This window comes from Pogoniulus pusillus, chromosome 3 (assembly GCF_015220805.1).
Source record: "Pogoniulus pusillus isolate bPogPus1 chromosome 3, bPogPus1.pri, whole genome shotgun sequence".
NCBI lineage: Eukaryota > Metazoa > Chordata > Aves > Piciformes > Lybiidae > Pogoniulus > Pogoniulus pusillus.
This window is the reverse complement of record NC_087266.1, coordinates 3,136,530-3,152,971: the sequence shown is the minus strand read 5'-3', so window position 1 is coordinate 3,152,971 and position 16,442 is coordinate 3,136,530.

Genomic DNA, 16,442 nt, shown 5'->3' with positions numbered 1-16,442 from the left:
AATGAATCTTGATATTTAATTTCATACTTTGAACTATTTACTTTAAAGATTTCCCTTCTTTGATCATATTCAGCAGCTATAATAAACAGAGGTCCTTGCTAGAAAACTGATTCATGGGCAAAAATATATATATCTATCTGAGGAGTCTCTCATAGTCCCAAGTAATATAATTGATATTAATTGTTGCACTGTAAAGTAGTAAGATTCATTCTTCACTGTGAATGGAATAGGAGATGAGTTTCATTAAATCTTCTCTCTTATTTCAGCACACTGCAACAAAAGCCAAGGGAAACTGCAGCTTGGAGGGTTGCAGATGGTAAAAATGGAATATATATGAATTTAGCAAAGAAAAAAAGCAGTGTTTCACAAGTGTCAAAACAGAATTCAACGTGTTTAGAGGGTCCTTGTACAATGATAGAGGGAGAGTGAAAGAAATAGAACCAATTGATTCATAATAGATACATAGATGAGCCCATCAAGTTTACACTTGGCTCTGCCACTGTTTTCCCTGAGTGACTTCTGGCCAAACCATTACCAGCACTCAGTTTCCCAGTTGTGAAAACAAGGAATAGTTGTGTGCCTACAGCACCCAGCTGTTGTGAAGATCATCCCTGCAAAATGCTTGGGTAAAGGCAGATGCATGAGAGTCCTGTAAGGTTGGCAGTCAGCTATTTGCAGCTTGCCTGAATGGAGGAGAGACAAGATGATAGGAGAATACTGGAACGTGTCCAGAGAAGGGTGATGAAGCTGGGGAGAGGCTTGGAACACAGCCCTATGAGGAGAGGCTGAGTGAGCTGGGGGTGTGCAGCCTGCAGCAGAGGAGGCTCAGGGCAGAGCTCATTGCTGCCTGCAACTACCTGAAGGGAGGCTGTAGCCAGGTGGGGTTGGGCTCTGCTGTCAGGCACTCAGCAACAAACAAGAGGACACAGTCTGAAGTTGTGGCACGGGAGGTCTAGGCTGGATGTTAGGAGGAAGTTCCTGGCAGAGAGAGTGATTGGCATTGGAATGGGCTGCCCAGGGAGGTGGTGGAGTCACTGTCCCTAGAGGTGTTCAAGACAAGACTGGCTGGGGCACTTAGTGCCATGGTCTGGTTGTTTGGCTAGGGCTGGGTGATAGGTTAATCATAGAATCAGTCAGGGTTTAGAAGGGAGCACAAGGATCATCGAGTTCCATTAGTGGTTAAAAAATATATCCTTCAATAATGCAAGTCCTGGTTGTAAAGCCTCACTTTTTATCACTTATTGAAAGCCAGCCTTTGTAGGAGAAGCAGTCTGCAGCAGGGATAAAGCTGAACTGCCACACACTCCTCACAAACTTTGTGGGATAGAATTAAACTGAAGGCAGTTGTTGGTTCACCAAATCACAGGAAGACATTCAGCCTTCAAGGATTTTATTTCCTAACCCCTGTCTGGGGCCACATGAAATTTAAGTATCTAGTTAAAAGAGATAGAGAGATCTGACTCCAAAGGAAGGTATCTCTGGTTGTGTTGAGTGGTTGTCTGGTTGCAGTTATCTTTCTCCATTGATTTCCCATTGGAATGGGCTGCCCAGGGAGGTGGTGGAGGCACTGTCCCTGGAGGTCTTCAAGCAAAGCCTGGATGAGGCACTTAGTGCTATGGTCTGGTTGACTGGCCAGGGCTGGGTGCTAGGTTGGACTGGATGAGCTTGAAAGTCTCTTCCAACCTGCCTGATTCTGTGATTCTAACAAGAAGAACAGAAGTAAAATGAAGCAGAGGAAATCCAGCACAGCCTACTGGCACTGCAAAACACATGGAGCAGGAGTTGCTACCCCTCTCTCACATCAGATGAGGCTTGTCCCATTAGTGATACTTAAATGAATGCCTTTTTATTCTACCCTCACAACATGAATTTATACATAAAGCCTGATAATAACTAAATGTTTCCCTCCTTTTAGTGATGCTAACTCTGAGTATAATCATTACCTTTATTGTCAGGCAATGGATAAGTAAGCTGAGGCATTATTTTATTCCAAAGTAATCATGGCATAATGATATTTATTATTAACTGAGATATTTCCATAGCTAATTTTCCTGAAGGAGCATGCAGTGTAATGATCATAAGTTTTCTCCTTGGTTCACACCCTTTGCCTCAGCTTCTTCATCCATAAAACATCTCTAATGACTCTTGCATCTTCTTTGTGAAGTGCTTGCAGATTTAGTGAAGAGAAAAGCTAATCATAGTAAAAAAAGTCTAACAGAAACAGAAATTTGGAGGGGGGGAGGGGGAAATGTCGCCTTTGATTGCCTTATGAGAAATCCTTCAGGAGGCAAATGCAGTGTGAAGGAAATGTAAATGACTGAGATGAAATTTCAACCTTATCAAAACCAGAGCACCACGACTTGGCCTCACAGTGGTAGCGTGGTCATCGCTGTAGAATGTGCAGCCTTGCTCAAAATGGCTTTGTTAATGCATGTAATGATGCAATTAACATTGCAAGTGGTACATGGATGCCACTAATTATTCAGGACGTGGCAAGAGACAGAAAAACAGGGAACTGCCCTAAGTCAGAAGGAGAGCTGGAGCCGTGTGTAATCCTTCTTTTCACCAGCGTAAGCTCTTTAGGGATTAGGGATTGTGACTATATTTGTGGCTGGTTAAACTGAGTACCTTGACTGTACTGGGTAAATAATGAAATAGTTAAGGAGAGCAAAGATGCTCAGAGGGCTGCAGCAGCTCTGCTGTGAGGACAGGCTGAGAGAGTTGGGGCTCTGCAGCCTGGAGAAGAGAAGGCTTCGAGGAGACCTTATAGTCGCCTTCCAGTGGCTGAAGGGGACCTACAGGAAGGCTGGGGAGGGACTATTGACAAGGTCTTGTGATGACAGGATGAGGAGGAATGGGTTTAAAGTGGAGAGGGGAAATTCAAACTAGATGTCAGGAAGAAGTTCTTTGCAGTGAGGGTGGTGAGACACTGGGACAGGTTGCCCAGGGAGGTTGTGGCTGCTTCCTCTCTGGAGTTAAGAACAGGCTGGATAAGGCCTTGAGCAACCTGCTCAAGTGGGAGGTGTCCCTGCCTATGGCAGGAGATTGGAGCTGGATGATCCTTGAGGTCCCTTCCGACCCAGACCATTCTATGAATCTACAATAAGTAGAGCAGAATGAGTACAGAAAGTAAAGGTGAGATTAGTTTCTTATTTATAGCCTTGTGGGAATTGTGAGCATTTAGAGTGTTTTGTGTAACAAATGTGTAAAAGTGTAAATGCTTAATGTGGGGCACCAAGACTGATTTGGTGCATTGGACAGCCAAACAGATCCTGGGATGCAGCAGGAGAAGTGTGGCCAGCAGGGCCAGGGAGGTGATTCTCCCCCTCTTCTCTGCTCTGCTGAGACCCCACCTGCAGTACTGCATCCAGTTCTGGAGTCCCTATTACAAGAAGGGTGTGGAGATGCTGGAGCATGTCCAGAGAAGGGCCACTTCGATGCTGAGAGGGCTGCAGCAGCTCTGCTGTGAGCACAGCCTGAAAGAGTTGGGGCTGTGCAGGCTGGAGCAGAGGAGGCTCCCAGGTGACCTTCATGTGGCCCTCCAGTGTCTGAAGGAGGCCTCAGAAAAAGCTGGGGAGGGACTTTTTAGGCTCTCAGGGAGTGCCAGGACTGGGGAAATGGAGCAAAGCTGGAGGTGGGGAGAGTCAGAGTGGGTGTGAGGAGGAAGTTGTTGAGCAGGAGAGTGGTGAGAGGCTGGACTGGGTTGCTCAGGGAGGTGGTTGAGGCCCCATGGCTGGAGGTGTTTGAAGCCAGGCTGGCTGAGGCTGTGTGCAGCCTGCTCTAGGGTAGGGTGTCCCTGGGCATGGCAGGGGGTTGGCACTGGCTGCTCCTTGTGGTGCCTTCTAACCCTGACTGATTCTGTGATTCTGTGATATCCCTGGTCCTGTATGTTCAGCTGAGCAAATGAACAAAATCAGTGAGTGCTTGTCATATTACATTGGCAGCTAATGAGAGAGAAAGCTGATCAGCATGGTTGAGAGAGAGCAAAAGATGCAGACTCCAGAACATGATAGATAAAGGAAGAACTCTGTTCTGCTCTGCTTGGTCCTCAGGCTTCATGGCTGTGCAGTCTGAGCGCTATCCAGGAGCGTATTAAGCAGTATGACTAACATCTGTCACATCGAGATCTCTTCTGCCTGTCACTTCTTGCATCACCACCACTCCCCATGCAAAGTGGCAGCATTTGATGTGCAGGAGGCAGTTCCATTTTGGTGGGCTTTGAGAGGAGGGTTCATGTGCTATTTTTTTTCCTTTGGTGCACAGACAGCTCTTTGTTTAGGTTGGAGAGCTGGAGGGAATCTCACATGAAACAGACATGATCAGGTCTGCAGGAGTCCTGCAGAGCTTTGTTAGGCTCCCACATTTATTAGTTCCTAAAGGTAGAAGGTTTTTTTCTATGGACTTTTAAAGAAATGGACAGATTCTGAGCCTGAGCCAGGACTGACTATATGGGATGATGCTAATTGCAGAATGCCGTGAACCTGAAAATCCAACTGGTAGGGTGTCCCTGCCCATGGCAGGGGAGGTGGGAGGAGAGGAGAGGAGAGGAGAGGAGAGGAGAGGAGAGGAGAGGAGAGGAGAGGAGAGGAGAGGAGAGGAGAGGAGAGGAGAGGAGAGGAGAGGAGAGGAGAGGAGAGGAGAGGAGAGGAGAGGAGAGGAGAGGAGAGGAGAGGAGAGGAGAGGAGAGGAGAGGAGAGGAGAGGAGAGGAGAGGAGAGGAGAGGAGAGGAGAGGAGAGGAGAGGAGAGGAGAGGAGAGGAGAGGAGAGGAGAGGAGAGGAGAGGAGAGGAGAGGAGAGGAGAGGAGAGGAGAGGAGAGGAGAGGAGAGGAGAGGAGAGGAGGGGATCAAGCAGGTTGGAAGAGACCTCCAAGATCATCCAGTCCAACCTAACACCCATCCCAGTCCAGTCAACTAAACCATGGCACTAAGTGCCCCATCCAGTCTTTTCTTGAACACCTCCAGGGATGGCAACTCCACCACCTCCCTGGGCAGCCTGTTCCAGTGCCTGACCACCCACTCAGTAAAGAATTTCTTCTAAACATCCAACCTAGACCTCCCCTGATGCAATTGAGGCCATTTCCTCTTGTCCCACGATTAGTAATTTGGGAGAAGAGACCAGCTCCAGCCTCACTTCAACCTCCTTTTAGGTAGATGTAGAGGGCAATAAGGTCCCCTCTCAGCCTCCTCTCCTCCAGACTAAAAAGGAAAAGAAGCATGCTGAAATGAATGAGTTAGGAATCCAAAGCAAAGAAGAGCAGGGATTTTAAAGAAGAAAAGAAAAAGGCAAGTGATTATTCATAGACATAACTCCTGCAACTGTGGCTGCATGCTGCACAGAGCCTTGTTTCATGCTTTGAAGAATCTAGCATTGGCCAGAATTTGAGTTAGGATACAACAATCCATGGACCAGTGGTCTAACAGGGCATGGCAATTCATGCAGTCTTCTTTCGTAGCAGGTGCAGTCAGTCCTGCTTTTGGTTTAGAATCATAGAATTATAGAATGGTTTAGGTTGGAAGGGACCTCAAGGATCATCCAGTTCCAACCCCCTGCCATAGGCAGGGACATCTCCCACTAGAACAGGTTGCTCAAGGCCTTATCCAGCCTGGCCTTGAACACCTCCAGGGAGGTTGTGGAGCACAGAAGCACCCAATGTGATCTTTGATCACATTGGGTGCTTCTGTGCTCCACAACCTCCCTGGGAAACCTGTGCCAGTGTCTCACCACCCTCACTGGAAAGAGTTCCAGGGCTCCCTCCTCCCTATCCCGTTAACCTCCCAGACAGTTTGCACCAGGAGGAAGGTTAGGACAGAGATAAGGGGAGCAGTGCAAAGCCAAGGACAGAGAGAAGAAGGACTTGTTTATACGCTGGCTTTTTATCTCAATTAGCAAGTGAAAGGAGTCATGTAGGTTGTAGCCAGGTGGGGGTCAGTCTCTTCTGCCAGGCAAGCAGAAACAGAAGAAGGGGACAGAGTCTCAAGTTGTGGCAGGGCAGGTCTAGGCTGGATGTTAGGAGGAAGTTGTTGGCAGAGAGAGTGATTGGCATTGGAATGGGCTGCCCAGGGAGGTGGTGGAGTTGCCGTGTCTGGAGGTGTTGAAGCAAAGCCTGGCTGAGGCACTTAGTGCCATGGTCCAGTTGACTGGATAAGGCTGGATGCTAGGTTGGACTGGATGATCTTGGAGTTCTCTTCCAACCTGCTTGATTCTATGATTCTATGTAGGTTTATCTTTGTTATTCTTTTTGCATCCAATAGTCAATTGTTTACCTTTTTTTCCTTGTTTTTTAATTCAGAATCTCTGGAAAGTTCCATTTCCTTGTTTTACAGTTAGACACCAAGACTAAGCTAACCCTTAAACCATAACACAGGTTTAAGGGTTAAGGGTTAATCATACTGCTGGTATGAAGAGCAGTTGTAAGGGGAACAATGCTGCATCCAAACAATGCAACATCTGAACAGCACAACATCCACTCTCCCTCCCAGGACTACCAGAAAGGTTTGGAATGAGTAAGGCAGAAAGAGTAGGTGATGGTACTGGCACAGAAACATAAGTGTGACTTGGAGGTATCCAGAAGCCAAGGATATATCCTGGCATTCTGGTTCTCCATCTTCTTCCAGGGTGTGTGACTTAACTCGTTGTTATTACTGACACCAGGCTTGCAATTCAGAATGTGTTAAGGCAAAGGGTGGAAAATGAATTGACCTAATGAACAATGAAGACTCAAAGTGAAATTCTGGAGGGAAGAGGGATATGCAGTAAGCTGCTGCAGTATGAGTGGGCTGGCAGACAGTAGGTCAGAGAAGCACATCATTATTTCTCATTGGGCATTTTGGTTGGAGTGGGAAAGGTGGCTGCACCATCTGGCAGCTTTGTGTGGTTTAGTCCCAGCTGGCTCTTCGAGTGAGGGTGCCCAAAGAGGCTTCAAAGCTGGCCTTGTTCACTAGGGATGCTTCTGAGCTGGCTCATATGCTCCAAGCCAGGAGAGGCTCTTCAAAAAGCAGAATTTTGGAGGCTTGCAGAGAAAATGTTAATAACTTTCAGGCCAAATCTCGTGACTTTGACAGTGCAGCTCATGGATCCTGGAGATGTTAGGACAGTGCAGCTCATGGATCCTGGAGATGTTAGGACAGTGCAGCTCATGGGTCCTGGAGATGTTAGGACAGTGCAGCTCATGGGTCCTGGAGATGTCAGGACAGTGCAGCTCATGGATCCTGGAGTTGTTAGGACAGTGCAGCTCATGGATCCAGGAGATGTCAAGGCAGTGCAGCTCATGGGTCCTGGAGATGTTAGGACAGTGCAGCTCATGGGTCCTGGAGATGTTAGGACAGTGCAGCTCATGGATCCTGGAGTTGTTAGGACAGTGCAGCTCATGGGTCCTAGAGATGTTAGGACAGTGCAGCTCATGGATCCTGGAGTTGTTAGGACAGTGCAGCTCATGGGTCCTGGAGATATTAGGACAGTGCAGCTCATGGGTCCTGGAGATGTTAGGAGAGTGCAGCTCATGGGTCCTGGAGATGTTAGGACAGTGCAGCTCATGGATCCTGGAGTTTTTAGGACAGTGCAGCTCATGGGTCCTGGAGATGTTAGGACAGTGCAGCTCATGGATCCTGGAGTTGTTAGGACAGTGCAGCTCATGGGTCCTGGAGATATTAGGACAGTGCAGCTCATGGGTCCTGGAGATATTAGGAGAGTGCAGCTCATGGGTCCTGGAGATGTTAGGACAGTGCAGCTCATGGATCCTGGAGTTTTTAGGACAGTGCAGCTCATGGGTCCTGGAGATGTTAGGACAGTGCAGCTCATGGATCCTGGAGTTGTTAGGACTGCTAGATTTCCTGATCTGGAAATTAACAGAGGCTTACTGAATAAAGCCCTACTAACATTATGCCATGTATAGATTCAAATGTGTGAGCTGCAGAACTGATGTCTTACACTAAAAGGTCATTAACAGATCATACAGTCATAGAATCAGACCTCCAAGATCATCCAGTCCAACCTAGCACCCAGCCCCAGCCAGTCAACTACACCATGGCACTAAGTGCATCCAGGTTCTGCACAGCTAATATGGTCACAGTAAAATCCCATCTTTGACCTTGGAGATGAACTTGGAGGTCTTTTCCAGCCTGGTTGATTCTACGATTCTATTCAATGATCATCCAGTCCAACCTAGCACCCAGCCCTGGCCAATCAACTACACCATGGCACTAAGTGCCCCAGCCAGGCTTTTCCTGAACACCTCCAGACACGGCAACTCCACCACCTCCCTGGGCAGCCCATTCCAATGCCAATCACTCTCTCTGCCAGCAACTTCATCCTAACATCCAGCCTAGACCTCCCCTGCCACAACTTGAGACTCTGTCCCCTTCTTCTGTTGCTGGTTGCTTGGCAGAAGAGACCAAACCCCACCTGGCTACAGCCTCCCTTCACATAGTTGTAGACAGCAATGAGCTCTGCCCTGAGCCTCCTCTGCTGCAGGCTGCACACCCCCAGCTCCCTCAGCCTCTCCTCACAGGGCTGTGCTCCAGGCCCTTCACCAGCTTCATTGCCTTTCTCTGGACATCTTCCAGTATCCCAACATCTCTCTTGACTTGAGGAGCCCAGGTCTAGAACCTGAAAAGTGATGTATAAGGCCACTCCTTTTTACATCCTAAGAAAATTATGAGAGTGCCTTCTCACTTAGAGCACCCAAATTCCTGTTGAATAAGAGTTGCTGCTTCTCCATCTGTTTGCTTTTTCTGTTGGTGTTTTAATTAGTTAGACTGACAAGAAGCTGCCTGCCACGGTTTGTGCTGAATGCATTCTATTTAGCACGTGTTGGCTGTAAAGCAACTCCCTGTTTCAGTCAGATGGAAAGACCTGGCAGATGGGACATCTTTCAAGGTCATTTCTGCATGTGTCTGTGGGTATATGTGGCCAGAATAACCTTCCCTGTGTCACTTCGATTTAAACATCATTTCCCCCCCTCCCCTACTTTTGGCTGTAATCTATTGAAAAGACTACAACTTAAAATGTTCTGCAAATATAAACTCATTTTCATAGCCTTGACACCTTTTAAATACTCCATCAACGTTTGTTTTGCTAGCAATAAAACGATAACATGTGATAATTTATGGGAGCAGCAGTGTCAGTGTATGAAATGAAGGAAGAAGTGGCAAATAGAATCAGAGAAATAACTGAAGAGAAACAAAGATCTCAGGTTTTACCATTTACAATCCTGTCAGGCTCTACCCTTAAGCTCTGACACATCAGCTGTGGCTGCTTAGGAATGCCAAGGCATCAGGTGGCCTGAGAATGGCCACTCTACCCAGGGGCTTTCCCTCTGTTGAGAAAAAGCTTCCTTTGTGCAAGATATTTGATAGAATGAAGTTTTCTGTTTGACTCCACCATGTTTTATGTCCTTGATGAGGAACACTGACTTAGAACCTGGAATCCTTCACCATATTCCTGAAGGGAGGTTGTAGCCAGGTGGGGGTTGGGCTCTTCTCCCAGGCAAGCAGCAACAGAAGAAGAGGACACAGTCTCAAGTTGTGCTGGGGGAGGTCTAGGCTGGATGTTAGGAGGAAGTTTCTGGCAGAGAGAGTGATTGGCATTGGAATGGGCTGCCCAGGGAGGTGGTGGAGTCACCATCCCCGGAGGTGTTGAAGCAAAGCCTGGATGGGGCACTTAGTGCCATGGTGTAGTTGACTGGCTAGGGCTGGGTGCTAGGTTGGAGTGGCTGATCTTGGAGGTCTCTTCCAACCTGGTCGATTCTATGATTCTGTGATTCTATGATTCTGTGAATGGGCTGCTCATTGGACAGGGCTGGGTGCTAGGTTGGACTGGATGAGCTTGGAGGTCTTTTCCAAGCTGCTTGATTCTATGTCGTGGCAAAATAATTTATTCATACTTAGTGAGTTGTATAGGCTTTTGTTTGAGCTAAACACCCCCATCTCCCTCAGCCTCTCCTCACAGGGCTGTGTTGCAGGCCTCTCACCAGCTTGGTTGACCTTCTCTGGACACATTCCACTATCTCAACATCTCTCTTGAATTGAGGAGCCCATAACTGGCCAGTCTCTAGTGATGTTCCCTAAGGATCAGTGCTGGGCCCAGTCCTGTTCAGTATCTTTACTGATGATCTGGACCAGGGGATTGAGTCCAGCATCAGTAAGTTTGCAGGTGACAGCAAGCTAGGATCAGGTGTGGATCTGCTGGAGGGTAGGAGAGCCCTGCAGAGAGACCTTGCCAGGCTGGATGGGTGGTCAGAGGCCAGTGGGATGAGATTTAACAAGGCCAAGTGCAGGGTTCTACACCTTGGCCACAACAACCCCAAGCAGCACTATAGGCTGGGGACTGAGTGGCTGAGAGCAGCCAGGCAGAAAGAGACCTGGGGGTGCTGGGAAAGAGGAGCTGAGGATGAGCCAGCAGTGTGCCCAGGTGGGCAGGAGAGCCAATGGCATCCTGGCCTGGATCAGGAGCAGTGTGGGCAGTAGGAAGAAAATAATGCTTGGACTTACACTATTTCTGATAAGATGGAAAACACCATAACCCCAAACATCCAAAGTTGTTGTGAGGAGCTATGTTCTTCAAAATCAATTTTAGCTACAAGTGGACTTGTTTTGGATACCTCAGTTTGTAAGAATAATGCTACTGCAAAATCTGACACAATCTCTATGCTTTCTGTGAGGTGCACACTGGAGCTTGATCTGTGCTTTCTTCTAGACTACAAACCCAAGGTGAATGTGGCAGATAATTAACCTATTACTAATAACCACTTTTTATAGACTTAAAGGTGAGGATTGTATTGTTTGAGAATGTGTTACCTGATACAGGTAAACAATGCAGTTTTGAGATGTATTAAGCCCTGACAATACTAAATGGATCATGATGCAAAAGGCAGCAGCAACACATCAAGCAGTTATCTGAAGAGAGGTGTTTTTCTAGCTTGTGCTGAATCATTTATGAACCATTCTGTGTCTCAGTGAAACAAAAAAAGAAGGGGAATTGTAGGTTTTTATAAGGTGCAAATTAGTTGTGAATGAGAATAGGGATGATTTGAGATTGTGAGAACCAGCTCTGGCTTTCCAAGAAGGAAATGTGAAGTCAAGGAGTAGTCATGCACCATGTGGGTGGTGGGAGAGCTGAACAACATCTTTGCAAACCTTGGGTGACATGGCAGAACTTCAGGAAAGGCATCAGAACAGGCATCTGCCTCTGCAAACAGACAGCAAAGGTGGGGGTGGAAAGAGGTACAAGTTCCTTGGCTTTTGCACAGGGCAGAAGGCTCCTACCTGCTGCAGAACATGCAGCTTGTGACCAGCTGTTTTCTTGGATGATAAGATGTGTCAGGGGGGACCTCATTGCTGTCTACAACTCCCTGAAGGGAGGTTGTAGCCAGGTGGGGTTGGTCTCTTCTGCCAGGAAACCTTCAACAGAAGAAGGGGACACAGTCTCAAGTTGTGGCAGAGGAGGTCTAGGCTGGATGTTAGGAGGAAGTTGCTGGCAGAGAGAGTGATTGGCATTGGAATGGGCTGCCCAGGGAGGTGGTGGAGTTGCCATCCCTGGGAGTGTTCAAGCAAAGCCTGGCTGAGGCACTTAGTGCCATGATCTGGTTGACTGGACAGGGCTGGATGCTTGGTTGGATTGGATGAGCTTGGAGGGCTCTTCCAACCTGGTTGATTCTATGATTCTATGACACTATGACTTAAAGGAAATCTACATTCATGTGCTGGAAGAATGGATAAGCTGCCAGAGCTTCAGCAGCAGTAAAGCCACCCTCAGTTTCTCCGTATTTCATCCATCTCATATATATATTTATATATCCTGATATGTGTATCTATATCCTGATGTAATTGTCCACAGGGGGACGTGATGCTCTAGTAGACTTCCTCCAGTTTTATTCAATTTCTCTGCTAATTCTACAGTGGTTTCCTGTGTGCCTTTTGTTCTCCAAATGGATACACTGTAGCTCAGTCTTCAGTTGTGCTGATGAAGCTTAGCATGAAGTTATGTTCTCTGAAGAGCTAATCATGCTAATAGTTTAGCTTGGCTTTATCTAGTCTCATCTTCCAAACGCTGGCTGGTACAGTTTGTTTGGGTTTACTTCTAAATTAAACATCACTTTACAGCCAGAAAGTTCTTCCTTCTTGAAGTGCACATAACCCATGACCAGGTCAACTCTTGCTCATCTACAAGTATACTAAATAGACTGGGTAATTATTATTTCCCATTAAGGGTATGTTTCCCTACCCTAGATTATCCTTTCAAGATAATTTCCAAAGTCTTTCTGAATTACTATCTTCTTTAGAAGTGTAACTGCTGGAAAAGTCCAGGAAAACGAAACAAAGCAAGTCATAGAATCATAGAATAGAATCGTAGAATCAAGCAGGTTGGAAGAGACCTCCAAGCTCATCCAGTCCAACCTAGCACCCAGCCCTAGCCAATCAACCAGACCATGGCACTAAGTGCCTCATCCAGGCTTTTCTTGAACACCCCCAGGGACGGTGACTCCACCACTTCCCTGGGCAGCCCATTCCAAAGGCAAATCACTCTCTCTGTTCTCCATCCAGTCTTGCTTTATTTATTACAGCATAACATGTAGGGTAGGGTGTCCCTGCCCATGGCAGGGGAGGTTGGAACTAGATGATCCTTGTGGTCCCTTCCAACCCTGACTGATTCTATGATGTATGTCCGTCCTTCCTTCCTTCCTTCCTTCCTTCCTTCCTTCCTTCCTTCCTTCCTTCCTTCCTTCCTTCATTCCTTCCTTCCTTTCTCTCTCTCTCTCTTCTTTCTCTCTCTTTCTTTCTTTCTTTCTTTCTTTCTTTCTTTCTTTCTTTCTTTCTTTCTTTCTTTCTTTCTTTCTTTCTTTCTTTCTTTCTTTCTTTCTTTCTTTCTTTCTTTCTCCCTCCCTTCCTTCCTTCCTTCCTTCCTTCCTTCCTTCCTTCCTTCCTTCCTTCCTTCCTTCCTTCCTTCCTTCCTTCCTTCCTTCCTTCCTTCCTTCCTTCCTTCCTTCCTTCCTTCCTTCCTTCCTTCCTTCCTTCTTTCTTTCTTTCTTTCTCAGTTGGTCATGCATGACAGAGCCTTAGATCTTGTTTCAGCACAGCATATATCTGCCTTTTAAGTTCCTAGCTGGAAGATCTTGCATTTATCTGAACTGCAATACGCTCTTTATTAAATGAGTTATTCACAGCAAAATACTCACGAGGGTCAGGGTTTCTAAGACTCTCCTTCCTTCTCAGTTTGCTGATTTTTATCCTTCATGAAACTGAGTGAGTGGGAGGTGAGTTTTAATGTTTGGGTTTTCTTTTTTGGAGAAACTTCTTTAATTCACTTCACTATGTTTAAACAAATGCTAAGCTTCATTTCCTTTCCCTAAAGTGATGTAATCAGTCCAGTGAGTATGCGACTTGTTTCGATGGCAGATAGACCTTGATTATTATTAATGCCAACAGTTTAATACTGCCCCAAATCACAGCCAACCTGCATGAAAAGAATTGTTCCCTGGCTGTTGATTTCAGGAAGGCAAACTGAGCTGGCCTCCTGATTGTGTAATTGGGAAAAGAAAACACAAAGCCTTTTAGCTGGCCACAGATTGCTCAGTTATACCCCAAGCAACATCTGAACCCTGCATTTCTTTTCTCTTTCTAACTGTCTGTTAAAACTCCACTTCCAACTTCTGCTGGAATCTGTTTATCTTTTGAGGAAGGCTTTTTGGTTTGGTAATAAAAAATATCGTCCTGAGGAAGCAGAGCTACATGCACTCAAGAAATTTACAAGGTGATATTGTTGACATAGATTTTACTACCAGAGGTCTTGCCAAGGGCTATGCCTCTTCTCCTTCATTATATGATTTCCTCTTTGTTCATTCAGCACACTCCAGTCCTTTCTTCCCTCTGGTCTCTTTGCAGCCCATTTCTCCTGCTGTTGGTCTGCTGCATGAGCTCTCCTTTTAGGCAATATAAAGCCTGTTGCAGGCCATGTGCTCAGTACTTTCCTGCTCTGGGAAGTGGCTGCCTGTGCTGGCACCTGTGAATCTAAAGGGATGTAAGATTGTTTTTCATCCTAAATGCATCCAGGTTCTGCACAGCTAGTATTGTCATAGTAAAATCCCATCTTTGATCCTGGAGATGAATTTGGAGGTCTCTTCCAGCCTGGTTGATTCTGTGATTCTATTCTATGACCATCCAGTCCAACCTAGCACCCAGCCCTGGCGAATTGACTACACCATGGCACTAAGTGCCTCAGCCAGGCTTTTCCTGAACACCTCCAGGGATGGCAACTCCACCACTCCCTGAGCAGCACATTCCAAAGCCAATCTCTCTCTCTGCCAGGAACTTCCTCCTCACATCCATCCAAGAGCTCTCCTGGCACAACTTGAAACTGTGTCCCCTTGTTCTGTTGCTGCTTGCATGGCAGAAGAGACCAACCCCACCTGGCTACAGCCTCCCTTCAGGTAGCTGCAGACTGCAATGAGCTCTGCCCTGAGCCTCCTCTTCTCCAGGCTGCACACCCCCAGCTCCCTCAGCCTCTCCTCACAGGGCTGGGCTCCAGGCCCCTCCCCAGCTTGTACAAGACAAGGTACAAGCTATGTACAAGACAGACACAAATCTCTAAAACTTGATCTATAATTATACATATGGATATATAGATGTAGAAGGATGTGGTCATGCTGGAGTGTGTCCAGAGAAGGGCCATGATGATGCTCAGAGGCTGCAGCAGCTCTGCTGTGAGCACAGACTGAATGAGTTGGGGCTGTGCAGGCTGGAGCAGAGGAGGCTCTCAGGGGACCTTCTTGTGGCCTTCCAACATCTGAAGTGGGCTACAAAAATGCTGGAGAGGGACTTTTTAGGCTCTCAGGGAGTGAGAGGACTGAGGGTAATGAAGCAAAGCTGGAGGTGGGGAGGTTCAGAGTGGAGGTGAGGAGGAAATTGTTGAGCAGGAGAGTGGTGAGAGGCTGGAATGGGTTGCCCGGGGAGGTGGTTGAGGCCCCATGGCTGGAGGTGTTTGAGGCCAGGCTGGCTGAGGCTGTGTGCAGCCTGCTCTAGGGTAGGGTCTCCCTTGGCATGGCAGGGGGGTTGGAAATAGATGGATCCTTGTGGCCCCTTGCAACCCTGACTGATTCTATGATTCTGTGATTCCATTCTATGTAGATATATTTGTATTTAGGTATTTTTTCTGTTCAAGGATCTTAACAACAAGTCACTCTTCTGCTGAGTCCAGTGGTAGAGTGGTCTCTATGGCAGCACCTAGTTACATGTTTTTAAGCCAAAGGTATTTTTGCCTGCCAGTATTTGCTCTGAAACTCTGCTAGGGAAAGAGCTCAGAAAGAGAACTTTGCAGTTGTGAAGACTTCTACTCTTGAATATACTCAGGTTAGAGAGCTTTGACTTGCAACCGAATCAACAAACTGAAATCTGGACTTGGACTCCTACAATCAGCTGAAAAACTGAGCCTTATTCAGGCTCCTGTCCCAGGATTTAGAAGTCTCAAATTCCTGTCTGCATCATGACAACTCCTAAAACTTTTTCCATGCTTGACATTAGCTTAAAATAATCAAAAGAATATTCTGTTCCCTGGAATTGTTCTACCCAGTTTCTTTTCATCATTTACCTGTTATAAATTTTAATGTTTTAGGAAAGTTTGCTTCTATTTTTTTCCCCCCTTTATAATTCCACCTCATCTCTCCTCTGTGCAGTGGCTAAATACTCCTTTCCCTCCTCTTTCTCACATCTTTGGAACGTTTGCCATTGATTAGCATATCTTTATCCTTCATCAAGATCTCATTGAAATCCCTGCAAAGCCTCCCATAAAAGTCACAAAGAGCCAACACAGTGCCTTAGTCATCACTTTCCCAAGTTATTCAGAGCCTGTTTCCTCCCAGAACAGTCCTCCTACCTCTTTAATTGTTTGAGTGGATGCCTCTGAAGTGCCTCCAGCTCTTTCTGATAATGAGGTGTTTTAACTGAACACCTTTCCAGATGTTGTGTCACTGGCAGTAGGCACAAAGGAGAGGTTATCACCACCTCACACAGAAACACGGTGGTAATCCTCTTTATGCACTCTGGAATAAAGTTTTAATAGAGCTTTTTGGGGTTAGGTTTTCTTTGATAGGTTTTTTGTCTTGTTCTGTGCTGTGGTTAGTAGGTCGAGGGAGGTTCTCCTTCCGCTCTACTCTGCCCTGGTGAGGCTACATCTGGAATATTGTGTCCAGTTCGGGGCTTTTTAGTTCAAGAGGGACATAGAATATCTTGGGAGAGTCCAGTGCAAAGCCATAAAGATGATTAAGGGAATGGAAGATATCTTTTACGAGGAGAGACTGAAGGAGCTGGGGCTCCTTAGAATCATCATAGAATCATAGAGTCAACCAGGTTGGAAGAGACCTCCAAGATCATCCAGTCCAACCTAGCACCCAGCCCTGGCCAATCAACCAGACCATGGCACTAAGTGCCTCAGCCAGGCTTTACTTGAACAC